The sequence below is a fragment of the Pinus tabuliformis genome, chromosome J (genome assembly GCF_031772625.1).
Source record: "Pinus tabuliformis cultivar Carrire ecotype Pingquan chromosome J, CPIR1, whole genome shotgun sequence".
NCBI classification, from domain to species: domain Eukaryota; kingdom Viridiplantae; phylum Streptophyta; class Pinopsida; order Pinales; family Pinaceae; genus Pinus; species Pinus tabuliformis.
Window position 1 is genome coordinate 940,975,695 of NC_142295.1, and position 24,451 is coordinate 941,000,145.

At 32.3% G+C, this 24,451-nt stretch overlaps 1 pseudogene across 1 annotated transcript; it reads left to right on the forward strand.

Moving 5' to 3' along the window:
• Nucleotides 1-3,506: 3,506 nt before the first annotated feature.
• Nucleotides 3,507-5,034, forward strand: LOC149229878 (transcription factor bHLH36-like; annotated as a pseudogene). The gene is made up of 3 exons (XR_016247330.1): nucleotides 3,507-3,896; nucleotides 3,991-4,350; nucleotides 4,664-5,034. The product of XR_016247330.1 is annotated as a transcription factor bHLH36-like (transcript).
• Nucleotides 5,035-24,451: the final 19,417 nt, after the last annotated feature.

A 24,451-nucleotide genomic window follows, 5' to 3' on the forward strand; every position in this document is an offset into this window, starting at 1 on the left:
TTTGTTATTGACACAAAAGAGGGTTTTTATTTATTTTTTTTATAAGGAAAAGGGCGTTTTATTTTTTTGGAATTAAAAAAAAAAAAAATTGTTTTAATTAAAAAGGTTTAGGAGGATGAATTAAAGTGTGTCATTGTGGACCACAATCATTGTTGTTAGAGCCAGAGTTAAGGGGGAAGAAAACGCTATGTTTGTGGTTCAATTTGTTTGTTGAGTTACAACAAATAGGAAAATAATAGCAGTGTTTCCCTCATCGCAAATGCAAAAACATTTAAGGAGGCCTGTGATACCATTAAGAAGAGTTTTAGTGTAAGGGGGAGTAATCCCGTTGAATATAAAGAATTTGGTGATTCTCACTGTGCTCAGCCACAAGTGGATGATGAGTGAAGAATTTGTAAAAGAAGCAAAGAAGGAGCAAATAGATGCCCATGAACCCCACTGTGCACAATCACAAGTAGATGAAAATTTGGTGAATCTAGCAACTAAGCTTGTTGATGACAATTTGGTGAATCTGGCAATATAGCTTGTTGATGACAATTTGGTGAGTCTAACAATAGAGCTTGTTGATGACAATGAAGCTACCATTGGAGAAATCAATGTTATGGTTAATCCAACAGTTCAATTTGTGAATGTTAGATTTGATGAAAACTTGTTACCCAATGATGAATGGTTGCAAATAATGCAACAAAAAAATGATATCGACATGTTGATATTTGGTGAAAGAATCCCACTTGATTCTGCAAACCAAATGGAATAAAAACTCCTTGAAGCAGTTGAAGAAACAATGCAAAGAAGGAAAACCACAAAGAGAAAATAATAGAGACAGAGACAAAAATAGAGGCAGAGAAGGAAGCCTGCAAAGAGAAAACAATAAAGACAAAGACATAAGCAGAGGAAAAGAAGGAAGCCCACAAAGAGAAAAAAAAGAGATAGAGACAAAGACAGAGGAAGACGCAGAGAAGAAAGCTCTAATGGAAGAGAAGAAATAACATAACATATGTGGTTCTGCAGATGTTTTTAGACTTACCATTGATCTCCAATGTGTAGGTAAACAAGACGATTATGAAAAACAATTAAATTTCTTTGAAGCGTGGCTTGCAACACCATCTCTAGATAAGGTCCACATAGGAGTTGCAAAAATGAATGTTGAAAACAACATGCATGATGAACACATCAATGAAATTTTTAGGAATTGGAGTTTTGAAGAGATAAGTTTTGATTCTCATCTTATGTTGCAACACATTGATGATGAAAAGCGCACTATAGAAGATTATATGTGACAACAACCCAAATACAAGCTATTTTTTTAAGAAGTCGATGACATGCTTAGACATTTTGGAACGATGCAAGATTTTCACAAACAAATGAAGAAACTAAGGTTTGAATAATACAACAAGAAGAATACATTTTAATTAAAATTTCATGTGGTTGTAATTAAGGGAGAGTGAGAATCTAATTCCAACCACCTGCTAGGTGTCAAAACCATCGAAATTTCCTAGTTCAGTTTCACTTAGTCCAGTTTAGTTCATTCTCACTGCAATCATTTATTCGTAATATTAAAAAAACAATCCCCTACTCCATAGTTTATATTTCTTGTATGTATATATATATATATAAATTTTAATAAAATTAAAAGAAATGATATTTTATAAAATTTATATGAATATAAATAATATTACTAAAAACCAATATAAATATATAATAACTCGACATCTATTAAATATAGATATCATTAAATATAAATAACATTCAAAACTTTCTAAATTAAGATTTTTTGAAATTTTACACTCAAAAACCTTATTACAGTCTAAACGCTTATTTACAGTCTAAACGCTTATTACATTAGGAAAATAAAAACTTAAAACCTCTGTTACACGCTAACAGCTTCCTAAAGGTGGAAAACGTGTTCCAGTGGTTCCCGCCCTTCCGGAAGCTTTGGAACTGTATGGGAACATTCCCTTTTCTGTGGGAGCTGCAATGCAATGGGAGCTTGGGAAAGTTCCGGGAGCTTTGAAGGCTGTTTTTTGGAGTTCCCATGTTCCTTGGGGTTGGGGAATACAAAGCATGTAGACAAATATGTTGAACTGCCCACAAAACATGAGGGTCTTTTGAAACCTTCGTAGAAAGAAAGGCCAAAGACATCCTTAACACCGATATCCTTAATTGAGAAACTGGAGCAATCTCTTGATGGGTTAAGGAACCATGTGACACCTCAATGTAAGGGTGATATTTGGGATGTCATGCCAATGAGTATTTTTTTTTTTTTTATGTATATGTATCGCAAAAGTTTGTGTGCATATTGTATGTGGCAATCAATGCTTAACCATTAGAGTCGCTTTACTTTTTCTCATAAGAATAACTAGAGAAACATAGGTAAAATTGTTCCTTTGTATTTTTAAGAAAAATTGTTTGAAATACTCGTCATGTGTTAGAGAACTGATAATGAATTTGACATTTTAATATTTTATATATATAAAAGGGAGAGACTCAAGAAGAGAGACACAGAGAGAATATATTTATATATATGAGAGATTATATATTTAAACTGATTTTGATATTTGAATATTTTGATTTAATATTAATTTTGATTATTATATAACTATATATCTTTTATTTTTTAATTTTTTTATTTAATTTTATTTTTTAATTTTTTTTATTTAATATTAATGTGCTTGATTAGCCATTTCTTGTAAATTTTGCCTTTTACTGTAAATTTTGGGAAAACCTCTAGCTATTCCCACACCTGTACCCAAGTTCACAACGTTCCCACGTTTCAGAAACTCATGCAACATAACTTAAAACCACTTTAACCACGTACAAATTGTTCAGAAACGCGTTTCTGGTATCAATATTAAATTTTATGATGCACGTGAAAATATTCTTTAAACAAAAGGATATGGCATCGCCGAACATGGTATACAATTCATCAACTACCTGACTTTGAACACACGTTGAAATATCGATCGGTTATCATTATAATATTCTCCCTACGCATAACGAGGATTGATCCTCGTTCTTCCGCTAAAATGGTCCCATAAAGAAATACCACGTTTCTCGCGATGCCCGCTAACGCTCAAGCAAAAGCGAGATTTATCTTTATTCCAGATTTAGCTGCTTTTGCCATCGATTTAGCTGCTTTACATTACCCTACGTCCAAAATAAGAATAAAAATACGTACCGTCAATAGTTGTCGCATCAGATTGAGTTGTGAGCCGTATTTTCATATAGTTGAATTATGATGTTCACACATGATCTGACACACGCTCTTGTTTTGTTTGGAGGGCATTTTCCTCTTTGAGAAGAGATCCCACCTTATTTCTTTATGTGTTTATGTGATGTTCGGTTGTTTATCACAAATCGATTCGGGATTTGTACTTTACTGAAAGCCGGAACTGATAGAGTACTAAAGCAGGTTGCAGTTGATCGCGGACTCACACGGTTGTCTGTAAATTTCTGGCAAAGTTCTTCTTAATTTTGAAATTAGGTCAATTAAGTTTTAGTTAAAGTCAAAGATGAGTATTCCTTCACCATTTCTCTCTTATAACGATGTTGAGAACAAGTTTGATGTCGGAAGCGTATCGAGTAATCCCAATCCATGTATACCAGCGCAAGATCCATTTCCATCGAGTTATAATAGTGATGATTTTGCCCACAGGTTTAATTTATTTGGTACCTACCACTCGGAAACCCTAGAAACCCTAGCCGGCTTTTCCAATCCCCTAATGCAAACAATCTGCAATTCAAGTTCTCCAACTGATAGTCTGTCTCGGAATAGAGTAGCAGGCTCCGTCACGGAAGACAAAAGAAATCACAAAATGATTGAAAGGCAACGTCGTAAAGAAATGAAAGTGCTTTTTTCACAGCTTAGATCATTACTCCCGGAACATGATCTCCGGGTATGTTTTCTTCTGCTCAATATCTAGGTTTTTGAGACATGAACAATATTCTGTATATTTTTATCCAATGAAAGTTGAATGTTCTGTTGTGAAGGGAAAACGAACAGCGGCAGAACGAGTACTGGAAACTGTGAACTACGTTTACCATCTACAGCAACAAGTCAAAGAACTTTCAGCCCAAAGAGAGAAAATGAAGGTTAAATCTGACCAAAATGCAAAAGTTTCGTTGGAGAAATTTTGCAATAAATCTGGGTCGTTCGGAGGATTGGATCGGCAAGACCCTGCAGTGAAAATAAATTCAGTGGGGTCGGGTGTCCAGATCTGGACGAACATTTTGGAACGTGATATCATGTACTCTGATATTCTTTTGGCTTTGGAAGAAGATGGACTTGAAGTTGTGAGTGCTGCTTCATCTGCCATTAACAACAGAGTTTATCATACCATACATGCCAAGGTAGTCTCGTATACTCTTTGTCACTGGATAACATAACGTTCTTCTTCTACGAATAAGATAATCTTAACTCTCACGAAAAACCACAGGAAAACAATTACGCTGCTAAAACTTCAAATTCATAGTTTTTATGTGGACCTTCTGTTTGCTTGCAAAACAAGGTTAAGAAAAACTCTCTGTTTTTTTTATTAGGACGCCGCCTTTCTTATTAGGTTCACACATTCTACATGGGCATCTCTTTCATCCATGTTTAAAAGCACATGTCTCCTCTGCCAGCAATAAGCACATATGTTTATATGTTTTTTTAACGATGCAGGTGCTTGATCTGAATACTTTTAACATGCACACCCTTTACCAGAAACTTTGGCATTTGATAAGCACTCACCAAGAATGAGGATTTAAGGAGCAATGGAGTTCGTCCACAATGTTTTGGGACGCATTAAAGAATGTTTTCAAAGTTCGGTCAAGCTTATATTATGCATCTAGCTAATCTAAATACATATCTGTCAGAAGTGCTTGGATGATATGGAATCACAGTTTTGTCAAAAATGCATATCGAGCAATCAACTCGTTCAAGGTTGTCAGAAATGTTTGGTTAATGAACTGAATCACATATTGGTTAGAAATGCATATTCAGTGATAGAGTTGTTGACGGTTCTAAATAAATAGAATAAATTTGGTCACTCGAATAGCTGATAGATAGAAAGGAATTTTACGGAGAATCGCAGTAATGTTTGAATTTAAATAGATAGAGTATTATTATTTACCATGTTAGAAGAAGACAACGTAGGATCAAAGAAATTAGCATTCTGGGGCAGAAGTTTTTTTCTAACCAGATTGATATTAACAAGATTGGTACATTAAAAACCTTCAAGACATTTTTGGAGAAACTAAGATGCGCATGATTATAAAGTTAAATGAACTAAGCAACTATTATCCGTGAAGAAATGAAAACAAATGCAGTATTTACCGTGAACAAGCCTTTAAAACGGTTACATATGACAGTATCTTTGAACAACTGCCTTGCGAACAAAGCCACATATAGACACTCGGGAGGGTGAGTCTCCCCTCTCTTTACGTTTCTCCCCTGCCACATAACAGGTAGACTTTTGTTGAAATACTCATTTAGGTCCAAAAGTTTTCAGTATATGTTAAAAGTATTTTGTCGGCAACTGAACCAGCAACTTGACCTCCATATACTGCAGTACATCAATAGATTAATATAATTTTTGGCCAACTTGATTGAAATTCTAGAAATGGTTGTAGAATATTTCTGAAATTTAATAGGGAAGAGGATTTTAGAATATTTCTGAAGTATGGTTGTAGAATATTTCTGAAATTTAATAGGGAAGAGGATTTCAGAATATTTCTTAAGTTTAATAGAAAGAGGGAAATTAAACAAATAACTTTTTTATTAGGTATTAATTTGAAAGAATATTTTGAAATCTATAATAAAAGTCATTAATAAAATATAAATAAATATCATTTTTTATGTTTTAAGATCTGTGTTACAAAACCAATAAAATGCAACTATATTAAATAATTTGATTTTCCATTCATACTATTTATATAAATGGTAAGTTGGAATTCATTCTACTTAAATTTTGAGTTCTTAACCCTCCACCTAACTTTAGTCACTCATGTTATCTTATATGGCTGTGAAGTTTGGGGCTGCAGCATCTCCAGAGAATCATGGAGGAAGATTGAGCAAATCCAGAAGCGTTTTATAACTTATAACCTGAAAATTAAAAGTAATACACCCTATCCTATTCTCCTTATAGAAGCAGGTCTTTCTCCTATTGAGAGCCTAGCTATGTGCAGGTTTCTGCTGTTGTACAAGCACAAGCTCAATAACATAGACAATCATAGACTTCCTAAGCTAGCTTTAAATTCCAGCCAAAACCACCTAAGGCTTAACCGATGATGGCATAAGGACACAAGGGCCTGGCTAAACTATTAGGAGATCAATGAGAATGATGCTTTGCAAAACATAAATAACATTAAAGATATTGTTACTTCTAAGTTCAAAGAAAAATTGTGGTGTGAGAAAGATTTATCGTCTAAAAGAAAATTAAGTTATTATAAGAAGGTCATCAACCCCACCCTTGAAGATCAAAAGCATCTCTCTATTCTAACTAGCTCAAAGAAGAAAATTAATATAGCAAAGATTAGAACGAATTCTCATGAGCTCCATAGTGAAACTGGCCGCTGGGCAGTTCCTAAAACGCCATGGATGGAAAGGATCTGCCATATTTGTGAGAAAATGAGCATCGAGGATGAAAACCACTTCCTCTTAGAGTGCCCTGCATACAACCACATTAGATCTCAATTTCACAACCTTTGTTACAATACTGACCTTCCTAGCCTTTTACAATGCCAAAATTATAGTGAACTCGGGAGGCTTCTCTCCAAGCTTTTTGATCATAGGAATAAAATCTTAAATCAAAATAAATAATTTGTCTTTTTAGGTCCGATAGATCATTATTTGGTCTCAGCCGACGTTAACCATCATCATCATCAATAATTCTAATTATATTTTAATTTATCTTTTTATCAAAGCTCTAAAAACCATATTAAAAATTTTTGATTTTCCATTCATATGATTTATAAAATGCCAAGTTAACATTAGTTCAATTTAAATTTGATTTTCTAATCCTTCACTTACCAAAAAAAAATAAATAAATAAACAAGATAAATTTATATGTTATAATTATATCAATTATAATTTAACTTAGGTTTTTATCAATAAACCAATACACCTCTCGGGTTTATTGCATGTGCTCCTCTAAACCAACCTATAGTAGTAAGTATTTTTATAAACCTAAAAATAATTTTATTTAAATATTTTAATAAACTTATTTATTATAATATTATATTTTAAAAACAAAATTTCCTATTATTCACTTTTTTAAATTATTCATTTTAAAATAATTAATGTTTAAAATTCATTCTTTATATATAAATTTAAACTTATTACCATAATTTTTTTTATTTAAATTCAATTATTTTCGAAATATCTTAAAACATAATTTTATATTATATTTATCATTTTAATATTAAAAATTAAAAAATTAAAATTCAACATGGTCCCAAGACAAATAGTATTTCATTGTTCGTTTCTTTTAACACTATTATTATTCAGAAAACAATAGACGTTATGTCAACCCTTTCTATTCCTAGAAACTTAGGCAATCTCGAACTTCAAATCTCGTTGCCATCATTAAATATTAAACCAATAATATTAACGTCTTTATCATTGACTAGAAAAGAGACGTTCTGCTATTTACAATTTGAACCCCTCAATAACCTCTTACTATATAAGATCCCTTTCTGTAAAAGTATATTATTCTTAAGTAATTGATTTGTTTGAGTATTTGATTCATTCAAAAAATGCTTCAAAGAGATAGATTCAGGGTTATTGTAAATGTGTTTAGAGCTTACAATTTTTTCTAAACACTAGATAGAGTCAAGGTCTATTTATGTGTTATATTTTAAATTTTGTATAATTTTTCAAAGACAGACTCAAAACCAAACACAATATTGTAAAGAGATAGATTCGGGGCTATGTAAATGTGTTTGAAACAAAGGTATCCCATATTATAATTTTTTTTTTTCTAAACATTACATAGATTCAAGGTCTATTTATGTGTTATATTTAAAATTTTGTATAATTTTTCAGAGTAAGACACAAAACCGAACACAATATTTATAGTTATAGTGATTAAACTCACGTATGTAAACATATTGAAACATAAAGTCTTACGTTTTAATTTTGGGTCGTAAGTTTTTTATTAAATTTTATAATTTAATGTTTTTATAATGATGTCAATGTTAGCTTAGTATTTATGTTAATTTATCAATACTTTATGAAACAAAACAAAATTTTTATTTTAAGTGTTATTAAATTCATTATCACTATTTTTCCTTACTAATTTTTGTACGCACTCTTAGACTTTTCTTATTTATTTTGATTCTACATTATATAAAAATGTATTTGTTATACACACTCTCACTTATCTTAAATCATGTACCATAATACAACATGGAAACTTATTATAATTTTTCTTCTTCCCATCTAATATGATTTCATTAATTACAATAGTGTGAACTCTTAAAGAAAAGATTCATTTCATTCCAATTCTAATATCATTTTTAATAAATCCAACATAAAAATGTGAGAAATAGTATAATTTAAATTACCGCGTATACTAGTATTTACCTTTTTACTAATTTTCAATTAATAAAATTCTAGTTAATAAAATTCATTGCCTCTTGGAGGCAAGAATATTGATGTCAAAATATTATTATAAAAATGGTTCATGATATTTATATTAAAAAAAACAATTATGTAATAATGTAATATTGGTTCTAGATTTAGATTATGCAACTATACAATAAAATAATATTGGTTTTAGATTTAGATTATAAGGTTAGAGGTTTCCTTAAAAGTTAAATTATTTTCTTTGTTTAATGAAAAGGACTTTTAAATTATTTTCTTTGTTTAATGAAAAGGGACTTAATTAGATCATATATATATATATATAATAAATTTTCAAGAATTTTTGAAATAAAAGTTTTGCAAATACTATTACAAATTTATCTATAATGTTTTATGACTCTTGTTTTATTTTCTTTCTTGTCACTTTAACCTCTATTATATTTTTATTTTCAAATCATTTCCATTTAACCTTCACCTTATTTTATTTTTCTTTTCAAATCATTTCCATTTAACCTCCATTTGTTTCGTGTAAAATGTTTTTTCTTTTTTCTTTGTACACAATTTTTCTTTGTCTTATCTTTTAACAGCTTCAATAATAAAACACAATATCTCTCAATAATTTCATTCCCTCCTATTTTCTATGGATTAATCAATTTAAAAATGTATCCCTTAAACCAAAACATGTCACAAATTCTAATTCACGCTTTGTCTTTAATAATGACTTTTAAACAATAGACTTGTAGCCCACTCAGATCAACATAGATGATGTGGAAATTTATTTATAAACTCTCTCTTTAGTCCTAATTCACGCTTTGTCTTTAATAATGACTTTTAAACAATAGACTTGTAGCCCACTCAGATCAACATAGATGCTGTGGAAATTTATTTATAAACTCTCTCTTTAGTCCTAGTGGCTACCAGGCCTATTTTTTTATCTCTACAAAACTACTTAAAACTCTAAGTTGGTTCCTTTATTGTCCATAGACATGTGGGAACATAGAAATTGTTTATGCTTCTTTTCTTCAAGCTTGCTCCTACTATGGAGATATGTAGAGGTAGTTTTCTTATGTTCTTCTCTACATAACCTACTAGTTAGGAGTTTATGGTAGCTAGAAAATTTTCTCTGTGTTTTAATAATATGAAGATCCATTCCTTCCTTTTCAATATGCAATTGGTTACAATCTTTGAGGCTCTTTTAAAGCATAGAAGAAAAAAATTCAAGAATTTATGTCTTCTATCTTCCATAACACCTAAATTCTCTAAGATAAATAGGGTTATGTTGAATTCCTTGAATAGAACTTAGTGTCAGGTACTATTTATGATCTCGGAAAATATATAACACTATCTTTTACCATATTCCATGGTTCTTCCTTTATAATTTTGATTACGTTCTTCAATATATTATAAGAAATATATGTTAGCTTAGTTTTCTCTCTAATGCATGTGTTCTTTCCCTTCCCTTTCTCTCCTAGCTATATTTTCTTGAGACATTCTTTCTTGCTATAAATTCCAATTAGAAAGGGGTTGTTGTGACTCACCTTCCTATCTCTTGTTGCACTTAGTTTGATTCTTGAGACATTATTTTTTGTTATAAATTCCAAGTAGCAAGGAGTTGTTGTGACTCTCCTTCCTATATCTTGTTGCACTTAGGTTGATTCTTTCAGTAGTCTATCAAACCCAATGTTATTGTGATTGCCCCAAGCTGCACTCCACAACTCAGTACATGAGGTTGCACTTAGGTTGATTATTTCACTAGTCTATGAAACCCAATGCTATTGTGATTGCGCCAAGAGGCGCTCTAGATCCCAGTACATGAGGTAGATGTTGTCATATAAAGCTACTTAAAAAAAATAATTAAAAATATATGTTAGCTAATTAATAAAAAATAAAGAATATGAGGGAGATTTTATCACATAATATTATGTTAAAAAAATGGAAAATATGGGTAAGTTAATTGATGAAAAATAAAGAATATGAGGGAGATGTTGTCATTAAGTTAAAAATACAAAAAGCACATGCTTGCTAATTATTGAAAAGTAAAGAATAATATTGAATATGTTGCTTAACTTTTAACAAAAAGAACATATATACAATTATATGTTAATCGCAAAATGGATAGTAAATGTAAAATTCAAGAAAATAAAAAGAGTATAAGGTTCATCTAGAGAAGGAGTACCCTAAGTTAAGGTATGTTTCATCTTCAAAAGTTCTAAGTTCTTAATCTATATAATCTGTAACCTATAGTAATGAATTGAGACAACAAACTCAGCAAAGTGTAAATCTTATGAACACCCCATTCCTCATTCCAATTAGATTAGGTTTAGATTGTAATGTAAAAAACCATTATAATGTTATTTGTCAAAATGTGATACTAATAAATCACAAGTCATCTCTTATTACATGTAAAATGTTAGGTGAAATTGAAATATTTAGAGCACTAAAATATTGTGTGTTGCCTGTAAAATGTTAACATGAAATTGGAATTGGAATATTTACAAAAATAAAATGTTGCATGAAAAATTAAGTTGGTGTGAGGTAAATTTTATCAAATAAAAAATAATTAGTATAAATAAAAAAACAATAAATATTTCTAGCATAGATCCATCTTAACTCCCGAGGGATCAAATCTCTCAAGGAGCAAATCTTTCCTCAAGTTTTGCACTCAAAAAAGAAGTTTACACCTTGAGAGATTCAATCCCTCTTGGCACTTGATAGATCCAAATTTAAGATGGATTTATGCTTGTTATATTTCAAACACACCATTCACTTAACATTCACTTCATCCAACCAGAAGAAAATTTTTCACATAACCCAATGCTTTTAAACCATAACTAATTGTACCACTAAGAAAAAGAACATATCATTGCACAAATAAGAAAATGAACATACAGCTGGTTGACTAGATAATATTATAACCCCACGAAAGAAAATGTGGTCTACTTTCTTCTACTGGGATGAATTACTTTTCAACATCAAAATAATCTATCATGCATGCACTAATTACATGCACTCTATCTCAACAACCATGTCATTAATATGACCATCTTTATAAACAATAACAATCCATCATCCAAGAACCTTTTTTTTAATTATCATAAACATCTCAAAAACTCTCTCCAAATTCATTAATCTGTGTACAACAACTTTTAAAACATATTCAAAAGATTTTTTTTTCATAAAATCTTGAACAACAACTAAAATACTCATATAAAAACTTTTATTTTTTTCTAAATTTTTTCATCATTTTCATAATTCAAATCCTCTTATTATGATTTCTTTCTTTCTTTTTCTTACGCATTTTTTTACGATTTTTTTAATATCGAAAAAACATATTAAGATTAAGATTAAAATTAAAATTAAATATATAAATAAATGAATGATCTTGATTGATAAATTTGTATCAACACTTCATTATAAACTACTTAAACCGGTGTAGTTGAATACTACATTTAATTTCTTTTAGTGGCCTTGGATTTAAGTGTTCAAGCCGTCTAATGGATGGTTGGAGAGATAAAATTATTGTGCAATTCTAATAATAATGGGAAATTTTAATAATTCCAAATGCAGTCGATCGTTCAATGCTTTTGGATTGATTCAATAGCTGTTTACAGGTGATGGTTTCCGGGTTGACTCAACAGCTTTTCGCGAGTGAGGATTTCTGGGTTGTATCAATAGCTGTATGATTTGCTTATGATTTGTGAGTTACATGCATAGATGCTTGCATTATAAAAGTACACTTCAGATAATGAAGCATATGTAGATTTCCTAATTTAAGTTGTATAGTTTTTAATGATATGGTGAGGATGCAGGAAATGTCAATACCCATCATAAGCTTAAAGTTACACCCGGAGTGCGTTATGGACATTTTTTGGAAATCCAAATGGTAATGAAAACTATTGCTAAGTGCACGATTAATTCAAAATCAATTAGTAAGAGCTCGGATCAAGACATATAAGAATAATTTCTCACCAGATATTAGGATGTTAATAGATGAATAGAGAATCAGAGACTGTTAGAAGAGAGATAATAGGATGTTAATAGATGAATAGAGAATCAGAGACTGTTAGAAAAGAAAGCCGGGGATAACAATGCCAGATTAGAATGGGCGTGAGCAAAACTCGAAAGCCCAGCTTTGAATCTCATCTTGATATTGGAAGAGGAATTATTTACCTATTCCATGCAAAGTCCAAATTAATAGTCCGAAACTGTATTCTCTCGATAGGCAAATATTTGTGGAATGTGAATATCAGATGCTAAACAATCAGAGGCAGCCATTGAATTTTAGTAGGTCAGACAGAAAAATAATATATTCATGTAACACCAGCAAATCAAAGGGCACCAACAAATCAGAGGACAATCACAGACAGCACTTGGTCGCCAACAAATCAGAAATCTATTACAGCCAGACATTTGAGATAGATCAATCAAACGACGCACATTAGAATGATGATTGAATTAGTTCTTGCACCATTCTTTCCACTAGACAAAATGGAAGTCTTACAGTGTGGGTAGTTTTGAGTCCCGGAGATATTAACTTTCATTTGTTTTTTTTTGTGTTGTGTATTTTGAATGATTACTTTTTATTATGTTTCGTTTTTGTTTTTCGTTTTTGTTTTTTTTTTTTAATGATATTTTTTATTATAAAATGTATTGGTTAAATGAATTATTTGAGTTATTGAATTGGTAGTTAGTTTGATTTGTGAGATTTAATCTAACTAAAATTGAAATATTTTCTTAATTAATTGATTATGTGATTAACATAATATTTATATCTTACCATAATACATTTCTATGTATATATTTAGTGATAATATAAAACAAAATATATTTGTGTAATTTTTTTCCCTAAATTGATACTAGAGTTAACTCTAGATGTAACTTCAAAACATGTGAGAAATGTTGTTTTTTATTTTATTTTATTTTATTTTTATTTATATATATATATGAATAATTAAATATGTATAATTAAATTAGCATTAAATTACCATAAAAGTAAATACATTAAATCACCATAAATGTGTCAGAAGCATGTACATTTTTTGTGCAATTTGTTTGTGAGAGATATACCGGAAGAGTCCATACTAAGTTACCGACAACAAACTTGGATACTGTGTGTTATTTTCATTCTTTCATTCGTAAGAATCCATGGATTTTCAATTCCAAGTTAACACACCTCAAATAGTTTAGAAGAGAATTAAATATTTTTGACCACCCGTAACTTATGTTCATACATACTATAGGCTGGATTTGTGAAGACGACAAATCCTGGGCTTGGGAATATATTTTTGCACCAGAGTAGATTATTAGGAGCTCTTCCGAATTAAAAACTGAAGAAGAAAAGAACTAGATTCGTGTGTCATATGTTGGTGCATATATTCAAGGAACAGAGTCGCATGAGTTCTTGCTCCCAATGTTTGGAGAATTACGTTTCTTCGGTTCATAGAATCGCGTTTCTTCTGATAATACATTTGAAAGCGTCAACGATGACAGATCGAGACCTGACAAGTTTGATGATTCTCATGGTGGCTTCCAATGCAAGTGCTGGCGATGTCCATCCTCTTTACAGTAACTGTGAGAAAACTAGTTGCGTTGAAGAGACTTCTTTCAGCTTGCAAAGTTCTGGTAAATGGTGCTTCCATAAAGTGTTTCTTAGCTAGCAGCACAGTACAACTTTACAGTTGTCAAATAGATATGCAAGGTACTGGAAGATACTTACGTTGTAAGTCAATTTCCAGAACTCAGCACCTAGCTCAGCGTCAATTCAAACTTCGAGTTCTTGTTCTCTTTGTTATTGGGAAATCTAGTGTCTATGCAGAGTTGCTAGTCCCACTAAGGCTGGTAGCTACTTTAGAAACAAACAAACTAAAATTACTTTCGTTTTCCTTTATGAGAAATAGATAAAAGGGGAATAAATAAGACCAACCTCTGTCTTGCGCTTGGTTCCTTGCTTGATTCCTCTCCCTTCTGATAGATCTTTGCCACTCGCTTCCTCGTTTACCCAGTTTCAAAGAACACCTGTAGAATCAAAGCAGCATAACACTATCCAAGAACATAGATCTATTATCATAAACAACATAGGACCAGATATATATTGACCACACAAATGCATATACCATCAATCATACAAGAATGTGGAGGAAAACTTGAATAGCTTTATTAATAATCAAGAAATAGCAAAGAGGATTACAACCAATCGTTCTGACCCAGCATCATCCTCTCATCAAGAAATCCCTTCTTCACCTCACGAAAAGCTTAAATCACCCAACACTATGATATTGCACCAAGAAACCAGCAGCACTTCCTTACAAGATACAAAATTCCAGCCTCTGGATCTCTGGGATGAGGGATCCATATATAGATGTTTGCAAGGGGGGTGAGTCAGCTTTTGAGATTTGATTAGTGTCCTCTCTCTGATAGTTCTTGATTCCACTTGGAGATTGATGATCTCTTACTCATCTCTGGGCGAATGCAGAGAGGCAAGTGTCACAGGAGAAGTTTCTAGAAGATTCCATGATCCTCCACTTTGCAGATTGACCCTGCCATTTGTCCACTCTCGCCCATCACATCCCATAGAAGGGCTTTTCAAGATGCATCGCACCTCCTATGTGTATTTATGTGGGATGTAGCACGATTTGACCATGGAGCAGGTGAGATGGTCCAGTTTTGACCAGTTCTGAGCAGTTTTTCATGGAGAACTTCTGGGAGATGATGTAATCAGTTGACCTTGTTCTTTTAGAGGTTGGAACAACACTTTTAGGAATTAAGAGCCCTTGGTTTATGGACATTTATGATTGGGGTTGCAGTGCCCAAAAATGTCTATAACACTCTTGATTCATGATAATGGCAGACACACATAAAAAATAGTGCTTGCAGTAAAGCATTAAGATCTTGACGGTGTAGCTAAATTAGTTTTAGAATGAAAATTTTATTATTGTTATTTTGTATTGTAAAATAAATGATGATAAATTTTTTACGGTCAAATGATTTTGGAACCTTCTAAACTGTTTTTTCTATATAATAGGCCAATATTGACCCCTAGTTCCCTATTTTCTATATTATGGGCGAATATTGACCCATAGTTCAATAGGGAATTATAATCGGCGAATATTGACCCCTAGTTCAATAGGGAATTGATAGTGGTTTCGAGCAATTGTATCCCCAAGACATGAAGGGGTAGTAATGCTTATTGTGGATGGTTGTTTAATTAGTTTGGAAGTTGTGAATTTAGAGATGGAAGTTGTGAATTTAGAGAAGGATTTTTTTATTAGTTGTAGAGATTTGCATATATATTTTAGTTTGCTAATTAGGTTATGCAACAATTTATGGATGATGGTTATTAATTAAATTTGGGAGATAACTCAACAATTCAATTTGCTAACTACTCCTTTATAGAGATATCTTGATGGAGCTCTTTCTAGAAGATCAAGATAAGTACTTAGTAAGGGAGGGTGTAAAGATATTAACTTCTATTTGTCTTGTACATATTAATTGATATTACTAATAATAAAATGTATTGGTTATTGTAATGATTTGTTAATTGCATTTAAGAAACTTATTCTAATTGTTGGTTAATTGGATTAGAGAGATTTAATCTAACTAAAATAACTCTTAGTTTAGTTTTTGGTTGACATATTTTCTTTTTTGGAAATACTGAAAAGAGGGTGAATTCGTTTCATTGGACAGTACACCAAATATTTGTCTCAACCAAATGCTATGTTATGTATGATGTGCATACAAATTTACCAAATAAATCTGGAAAGAAGTATAAAACTCCCCAGGGGTTTTACCAGCAAAGTTGGAAGGAAGCAAATGGTCCCCGAAAATATTTGGGCTCTTGTACCAAGGATAATGACTCAACAACAATCCAGCTTCAGTGTCTGCTGCTGCAATTTACTGCTACTGTTGTCCACTGCTACTGGAATTGTTGTCTACCACTACTACTGCTACTTCTGTCCACCACTACTGCTGTTGTCCACTGCTACTGGAATTGTTGTCTACCACTACTACTGCTACTTCTGTCCACCACTACTGCTACTGCTACCATCCCCCACTCCCCACTGCTGTTGTTACCAGAGTTCGCATTCACTATCGCTAATGCCACTACTATCACCGTGCACACTCATTGTTGCTATTGCAACTGCCACTATTGACACTTACTATACTTCACCGTTTACTCTTATCATCAAGGTCATTGCTTTTTCATGTGGCTATCATACACCAAGGGTCATTGTTGTACACAATGTGTCACTGTCACGAATCACTCAACCACAAACTCTGCACATGTACATGAGTCCTTTGCAAATTCAAGATCACTCTTTACAATACAACATTATAATATGCTCAAAGCATTACTGTTGTACCATTGCAATATGAGTCATAGCATCTTAACAGTGCTCTGCCAAGTTTTCGACAGGGTTACTCTATAACCAAAATATTTTTTTTTTCATTATTATATATATCGCCCTGGTCATGCATCAAGAATGTCGTCACTGGTATCAGTGCAACACAATTATCTTTTGTGGTCTTCTTCACTGCTATATAGGACACAACTATCTTTTGTGATCTTCTTCACTGCTATATAGGTCACCGTAGTAGAATAGGTTTTCTTGTCATATCACACTAGTATGTCTCCAAAATGTTGATGTCACTGCCTGCTATAGTTTTTGAATGCTCAATGAAGCTGCTTATAAAACGGTATCTTGAAACCATCTTGCAAAGTGATTTTTTCTAATTGCAATATGTGACAACATGCAAATACCTTACTCATTTTCAACTTATAAACCTTTGTCAATGCTCCTCCAACCTTTGCTGAATGAATGCTCACTGGAAGATGAGATACTTGAAAAACGTGCTGATGCAAACTGATGACGATGATACATTCAATGCTTCCTTCTTACACTATTGTAGGCCACACAATACCTATGTCCGAACGATGCTGACTATGAAATATTCCTTACTGCTCCTTTTAAGGCTGCTTCATACTAATGCTGAAGATGACTCTGAAATCTTGACTCTCTGTCATAACAGACTTCTCAACATGAGAAATTAAGCATACCTTGCATGCAAACAATTCCAGTCCCGTATTCTCATTCTTTGCAATAATGAATGCCAACTTATCTTGCTCAAAACACTAAGTCAACATATGCATGCCTCTGTAGCTTAGTCGTCTTCAAACAAAGATAACAATAACACCATCTTTAGTGTTCTAATACCAACTCAATTCTGCTCAATTTCAAGGCTAGGACTTATGAATCCAAGCAATCTATTATTTAAGGGCTACAGTACACACTATCATAATGTGAACACTCTGCCATAGACTGTCATCAAGGTTATTTCAAGGTCACTGGACCTAACATAAGATGTTGACAACAACCTTCAACAATATACATTGCACAGTAATGCATAAATATTACTACATCATACAACCACCCTAGTTTTTCCGCACTACTACCACTGGCGGTTTGTCATTACCTAGCCATGGGTCACACAATACATAAAGGTCACCGTCATTTTCCATATAGAATTAATGTGGTTGTCAAGTAGCTCATTGTTATGCAAGAAAATCAATCATATAGACATGTCTATGGAGATCCCTGTCAAATCCATAATAGTTCATTGTCAAACAGAGATTTACCAAGGTCAGATCAGTTCCAGACTATCCTCAAGCTTCTGCTATGAATCACCATACTTTATTACAGCTACAGGCATGTGTTCAGTTCAGGTTTCTGTACAATACTTGTTTACCATATTATTTGCAATGCCAAATCATTCAGAGTAGAACAATTGTCGCAGAACAAACATTCTGAGCCAAATTTTTAACGGCGCAAAGGTTTCCAATTAGTCTGAGCGAGATACTTCTGAGCTGAGCTTCACTTCAAACCTTAAGTTCACACAACCGCAAGTCATTTCAGAGCCCACAAAAAAAAAGAAAAAAAAAAAGAAAAACCAACAATATCCAACAAAACCATGCACGCGATTCCTCAAGAAAACAACCAAGTTAATCAATGAATTTTGCTTGTTTTAAGATCTGTGTTCAATGTATTGCCTATGGAGCGAAGCCCAGCTTCAGGAAATCAACTCCTTGATGAGAAGATTAGGTAGTTTAGATTTGTTTTAGTTTTTAAAAAATAATATATAGATAGTTTATATTAAATAATTTTCATTACATTGAGACATTTTATTAGCTATTTTTTATTCCATTTGTAAACACTATTGGAATTATATATTACTTTCGAATTACATATCATTTTTATACGAATTAATTTTTAGGCTTAAAAATTTATGAAATCATTATTATAAATCAAGAAGCAAAAATTCATAAAATCATTATTATAAATCCAAAAACAAATTTTTAGAAAAAAATATTAAACTGTAGAAGGACCCTTTCAACCCAAAAAAACATGAAATCATTATTATAAATCAAGGGAAAAAATACTGGACTGTAAAATAACGTTTCAGCTCAAAAAAAAATTCATGAAATCATGATTGTAAATGACAAAGCTAACTTTTCAGAAAAAAATAAATGAAGGCAATTATTTTACCTGCGAAATCATGTAATGCGAGTTCCCAAACATTTCTACGATGGGATCTATCAGCTGCGTGGGTGTTTTCAACCATTCCTGAATGTGGAGCCATGTTAATGCCGGAGTGTGGTGAAAACCAGACTCAATACCGTATTAGAAGGTTTATAACTATGTAGATTCCATGACTATTGGGGTATGGCGCAGAATTCTTTTTGTTTTTTCCTATTCCGTTATCAAATATTGAAAAATCAAATTGCGCCGTGGTCAATCAATTGTAATTTGTGTAGGGCATTTTTATCTCGATTACAGATTTTGCAAGTTTCTATGGTACATATCTTGGAATTTGACGATCAAGAGAGAAATGCAATCCACTTCAGCAATTTGGATATAAGTATTTTATTTATTTGTTAAATTACTCTAAGTAGTCACTTTTTTTTTTGGGTTGAGGAAGCTTAATATGAATAAGTCAATTTTCAATGTTGGTCAATGACATTCCAAAAAACACTTCATTATTACGAAGGATTAATCAATTTGTCAAATTGTTATTTTTGGTACATGATTTGGATGGATTTTTTTTTTAAATAAAGGCTAAGGTTATAAGCTTCAGTATTTTGGGTGTTCTTTTAATGGTATGAATCTATTTTTGTCATTTAATGGTATGAATCTATTTTTGTCAAATTTCTTTAATAATTTCTCATCTCACAATAAATTTTTCGTCCAAGCTAAATTGTGCCTTCATTAGACAATGCCCTTTTGGTGGGGAGTGGTTGCTGGGAATGTGCTTCTGTGCAAAAAGAAAACTATTTCTACACCGCTCCTCTCCGAGTTTTCCATCCAAAGTATAACTATGTTGCATTACACAACGCCCTTTTGGTGGGGGGTGGTTGCTGGGAATGTGCTTCTGTGTTAAAAAACTATTTCTAGACCGTTCCTCTCCGAGTTTTCCATCCAAACTATAACTATGTTGCTTTTTGTCATTTTCATTTGGTACACGTTATATTTCTGATCTGTTTTTCTTTTTTGTATATGGAGACACAAGTTGGCATCATTGGCATTGTTACTCTTCGCAGATCCTGTCATTTGTCGTTGTAGATTTATTTAAGTGAATGCATTGTATTCTTTTTACAAGCAGACCATCGGAGCAAGTATATTGCTTCACTTTCCAGAACGGCAGCACGATCTGCCTGCGGGGTCTACAATATAAGCTCCATCAATGATTGTTAATATATTATAGGTTTTGGAAGACATGCCTTCCATCTTTAGAACACTGCTACTTCAGAAGAAGCCAGTTACCAAGGCAATATTAATATCTTAGACTTGTGTTAAGATCTCTGTAACTCCAATTAAAATGTTTTAATGAAATTAGACAATTACTTAGCCAAATATTTCGATCTCGTTCACTATTGAGCTTGTGAACTCAAGGGCTTAATATGTGCGAGTTTCATGGTTTTTGTTGGTGTTTGATTGTCCACTTCATTTGTTTTTTTCTTTCACAATTAACGTTTTCATTTGTTTTTTTCTTTCACAATTAACGTAAGAATGTCTTTCACAATTATATCTTTGAATTTGTCAAAACAGACGTGTCTAAGTTTTTTATTATTAAATATTATTTTCTGAATAAAAACCAAACACAGTGCATATTGTTTTATATTATATTTGTTATATAGAAATGATTAAGGATAAATGTAGCAGATTTTTTTTTATGGAGAATTCATAAAATGTAAATAGAGTTTTCAAGGTTAGTTTAATTGGTCGAGTTTCCAGTGCTAAAATAAGTTGTTATTGAGAGGTTAAAGGGTCAATTCTCTTTGACACCCTTGGGATTAGGGTCTGCTAGTTTAGACAACATAATGTGTTTTCCCTACCATTTCCTTGCTATTGGGATGTCACAACCATTAAAAGGTCACATGATCAATTAAGCTTTGTTAATTTAGCCAACATAATATAATACCTTAAAAAGGACAAAACACAAATACAATATAAAATTAAAAGAATACTCCTTGCCATTGGAAAGTCATAAGGTCAATTCTCCTCTACACCCTTGGGGTTAGGCTCTACTAGTTAACCAACAAAATGTTATCCTTGCCATTGGGATGTCACAACCATTAAAAGGCCACATGATCAATTAAGCTCTGTTAATTTAGCCAACATAATATAATACCTTAAAAAAGACAAAACACAAATACAATATTAAATTAAAAGCATACTCCTTGCCATTGGGAGGTCATAAGGTCAGTTCTCCTCTACACCCTTGGCGTTAGGCTCTACTCGTTAACCAACAAAATGTTATCCTTAGCGAACATAATATAATACCTTAAAAAAGACAAAACACAAATACAATATAAAATTAAAAGCATACTCCTGGCCATTGGGAGGTCATAAGGTCAGTTCTCCTCTACACCCTTGGGGTTAGGCTCTACTCGTTAACCAACAAAATGTTATCCTTGCTATTGGGATGTCACAACCATTAAAAGGTCACATGATCAATTAAGCTCTGTTAATTTAGCCAACATAATATAAAACCTTAAAAAAGACAAAACACAAATACAATATAAAATTAAAAGCATATCTATATAATATAAAGTTGAAAACGCACAAATATAATGTAGGTATTCTCTCTCCCTCCGACTGTAGTAGAGCATGGAATTTGTGCGAAAAGGTTAATTATCTTCTCGTTGTTTTTTTCGGTGCCTTTATTTTCCATTTCATTTTTTTTTTTTGAGGAAAAACCTATGTTGCATGAGTTTAGTTGGAAATTTGGCTTAGGAATGTTGGAAACTTGGGTACAGGTGTCAGAAAAGGTTAGAAGTTTTCCCAAAATTTACAGCAAAGGGCTAATCAGTAGCGATAATATTATATAATAAAAAATAAAGGAAAAACAAAATAAAAAATATTTTTTTATTATATATTTATATAATAATCAAAATTAATATTGAATCAAAATATTAAAATATTAAAATCAATTTAAATATATAAATAATAAATATATAATCTCTCTTATATAAATATATTCTTTAGGTGTCTCATTCCCTCGGTCTTTAACTTTTATATATATAAAATATTAAAATTTCAAGTTCATTATGACACATGATGAGTCTTTGAAACAATCTGGTTTAAAAATCAAAAGGAACAATTTTACATATATTTGTTTAGTTATTCTTAAGAGAAAAAGTAAAGAAACTCTAATGTTTAAGTATTCACTGCCACATACAATATGCACACATAATCTTCTGCGATATATATACATAAACATTAAAAGAAATACTCATGAGCATGACATCCTAGATATCACCCTTACATCAAGGTGCCACACGCTTCCTTAACCCATCAAGAGATTGCTCTAGTATCTCAATTAAAAATATCGGTATTAAGGATGTATTTGGCTGAAGGTTTCAACTTAGGGTCATTTTTTGTGGTTAGTTCAACATATTTCTCTACAGACTTTGTATTCCCCAACCCTAGGGAACACTAGAACTCAAAAAAAATAGTCTCTTCAAAGCTCCCGGAAGTTTCCCAAACTCCCATTGCAGCTCATGTTGAAAAAGACAAATTTCCATACAGTTCCAAAGCTCCCAAAAACACGGGAACCACTAGAAAATGTTTCTCAACTCTTAGAAGCGATTGTCATGTAAAAAAATAAAAAGTTCTATGTTTCCACAAGAGGCTTCTTTTCATAAAAACAAACTGTAACTTCTTTTCAGAAAAACAAACTGTAACTTATTTTTGAACGGTGCAAACGAGAAACTTCTTATAGCATGCACTTTTCTGCGACAGAGAAAACGAGTGTTTGTTAGAATATCATTCCGTATGTTTATCAGATTTTCAATTTATATTCAAAAATCATTGGAGCAGTTTCCTTCGTAACCTTTCAATATCAATGTCAGGTTATTTTTGGGTTGCTTTCTACCATGATGCATAAACTATTATGTTTCACTTTTGGAAGTGTCTTAAATAATTAAAATTTTCTTACCATAACTATTTTGTTTATTCATAATAATTAATATCTTAGTTATTATAATTATTATGTTTGTAGATAATAATTAATAATTTGTTGTTTGAAAATATGATATTTTTTATTAATCTATATATTAAATGTGGAATTATTAATTAACAATTAGGACAGATTGTATTGATTATTACCATAAATGTGTGTTAGATGATTTATTGTTTTATTTTCAATATCTGGTTAATAATTTATATACTTTGTGATAATATTTAATTTTAATTTAGTATCTAAAATAAAATATAATTTTAATAATAATCTAATCTTTTGTTTAAAAAAATTATAACTTGTTTTTTTAACTTAATTTCCATTCATTACCATAATATTTCACCTGATGGGGTGATAATGGATGACAAAGGGGTTAGGACGGGGCGATTACTCCTGTCCCATGAGACGATTAATGTGATGACGCGTGTTGGGAAAGCCATTGTTGGTGAGTAGGCTATGAAGGTTCAAGATTGAGCCATGATTACAAGTGTTGTTTGGTTCATGGTGGTTCACGACTGCAACTTCAGGTAATGGGCCATGAGACGTTGGTGGGAGTTTTCTTTCATGGAGCATAGGGTGGCTATCTGTTACAACCATCTCTTTCCCTCTGCTCTAAGAAAAAAAATATGACTAGTAATGCAGACATAATAATCTGGGACTCTAGTTTGTCATGGAAGGTTCTGGCTACGAAGTTGGGGCGCACGGGCCTCCAAGTTGGGCAGGTTGCCTTTGTGTTTGCTTGCAAGGGTCCTGTTCTCAACTCTGTGTGGATAAAGGTTACATGTGTAATTTTATTTTCTATTCAAGAAATGCTCTTTGGTAAGTTTGGAAGGGCTAATTAAAGGGTGTCTCGAATGTTCTTGGTGCTTACCAATGTGGCTGAGTGTAGAAGCAAAGGTTGATTAGCAACTCTTGTTTTTCACCTTTGTTGTATTTCGTCTTTGGCAGGTCAGTGGGGTGGTGGGCCTGTAGATCCAGGGTTCTCAGTTTCATTTGGGTGACCTAGGTTCCATTTGATGTTTTCGAGGGCTTGGAGAAGTCGGTGTCTCTGGTCACGGAATGTGACTGGAGAAGGTGGTTGTTGGTGCTTCCTGAGCAGGGATCGAAAGGTAGATATAAGATCATCAGTGGGTTTTATTGCACACATTCAACATTTTTCATTGAATGGTTATATATGGAGGATCACTCAGTTTCATCGAGCAACTAGTTCATTGGGCAGAAGACTTCATGTGTGTTTAGTTTGGAGGTTATCTGAGTTGGTATGCAACGTCCGTGAGGACCCATTCATAGAGGTGTGGGTCCTCAGGGTCAAGTTATAGGTCACTGAACGGGACACTAAGACGATTATGAAGAGGTGGACCAACAACCCGC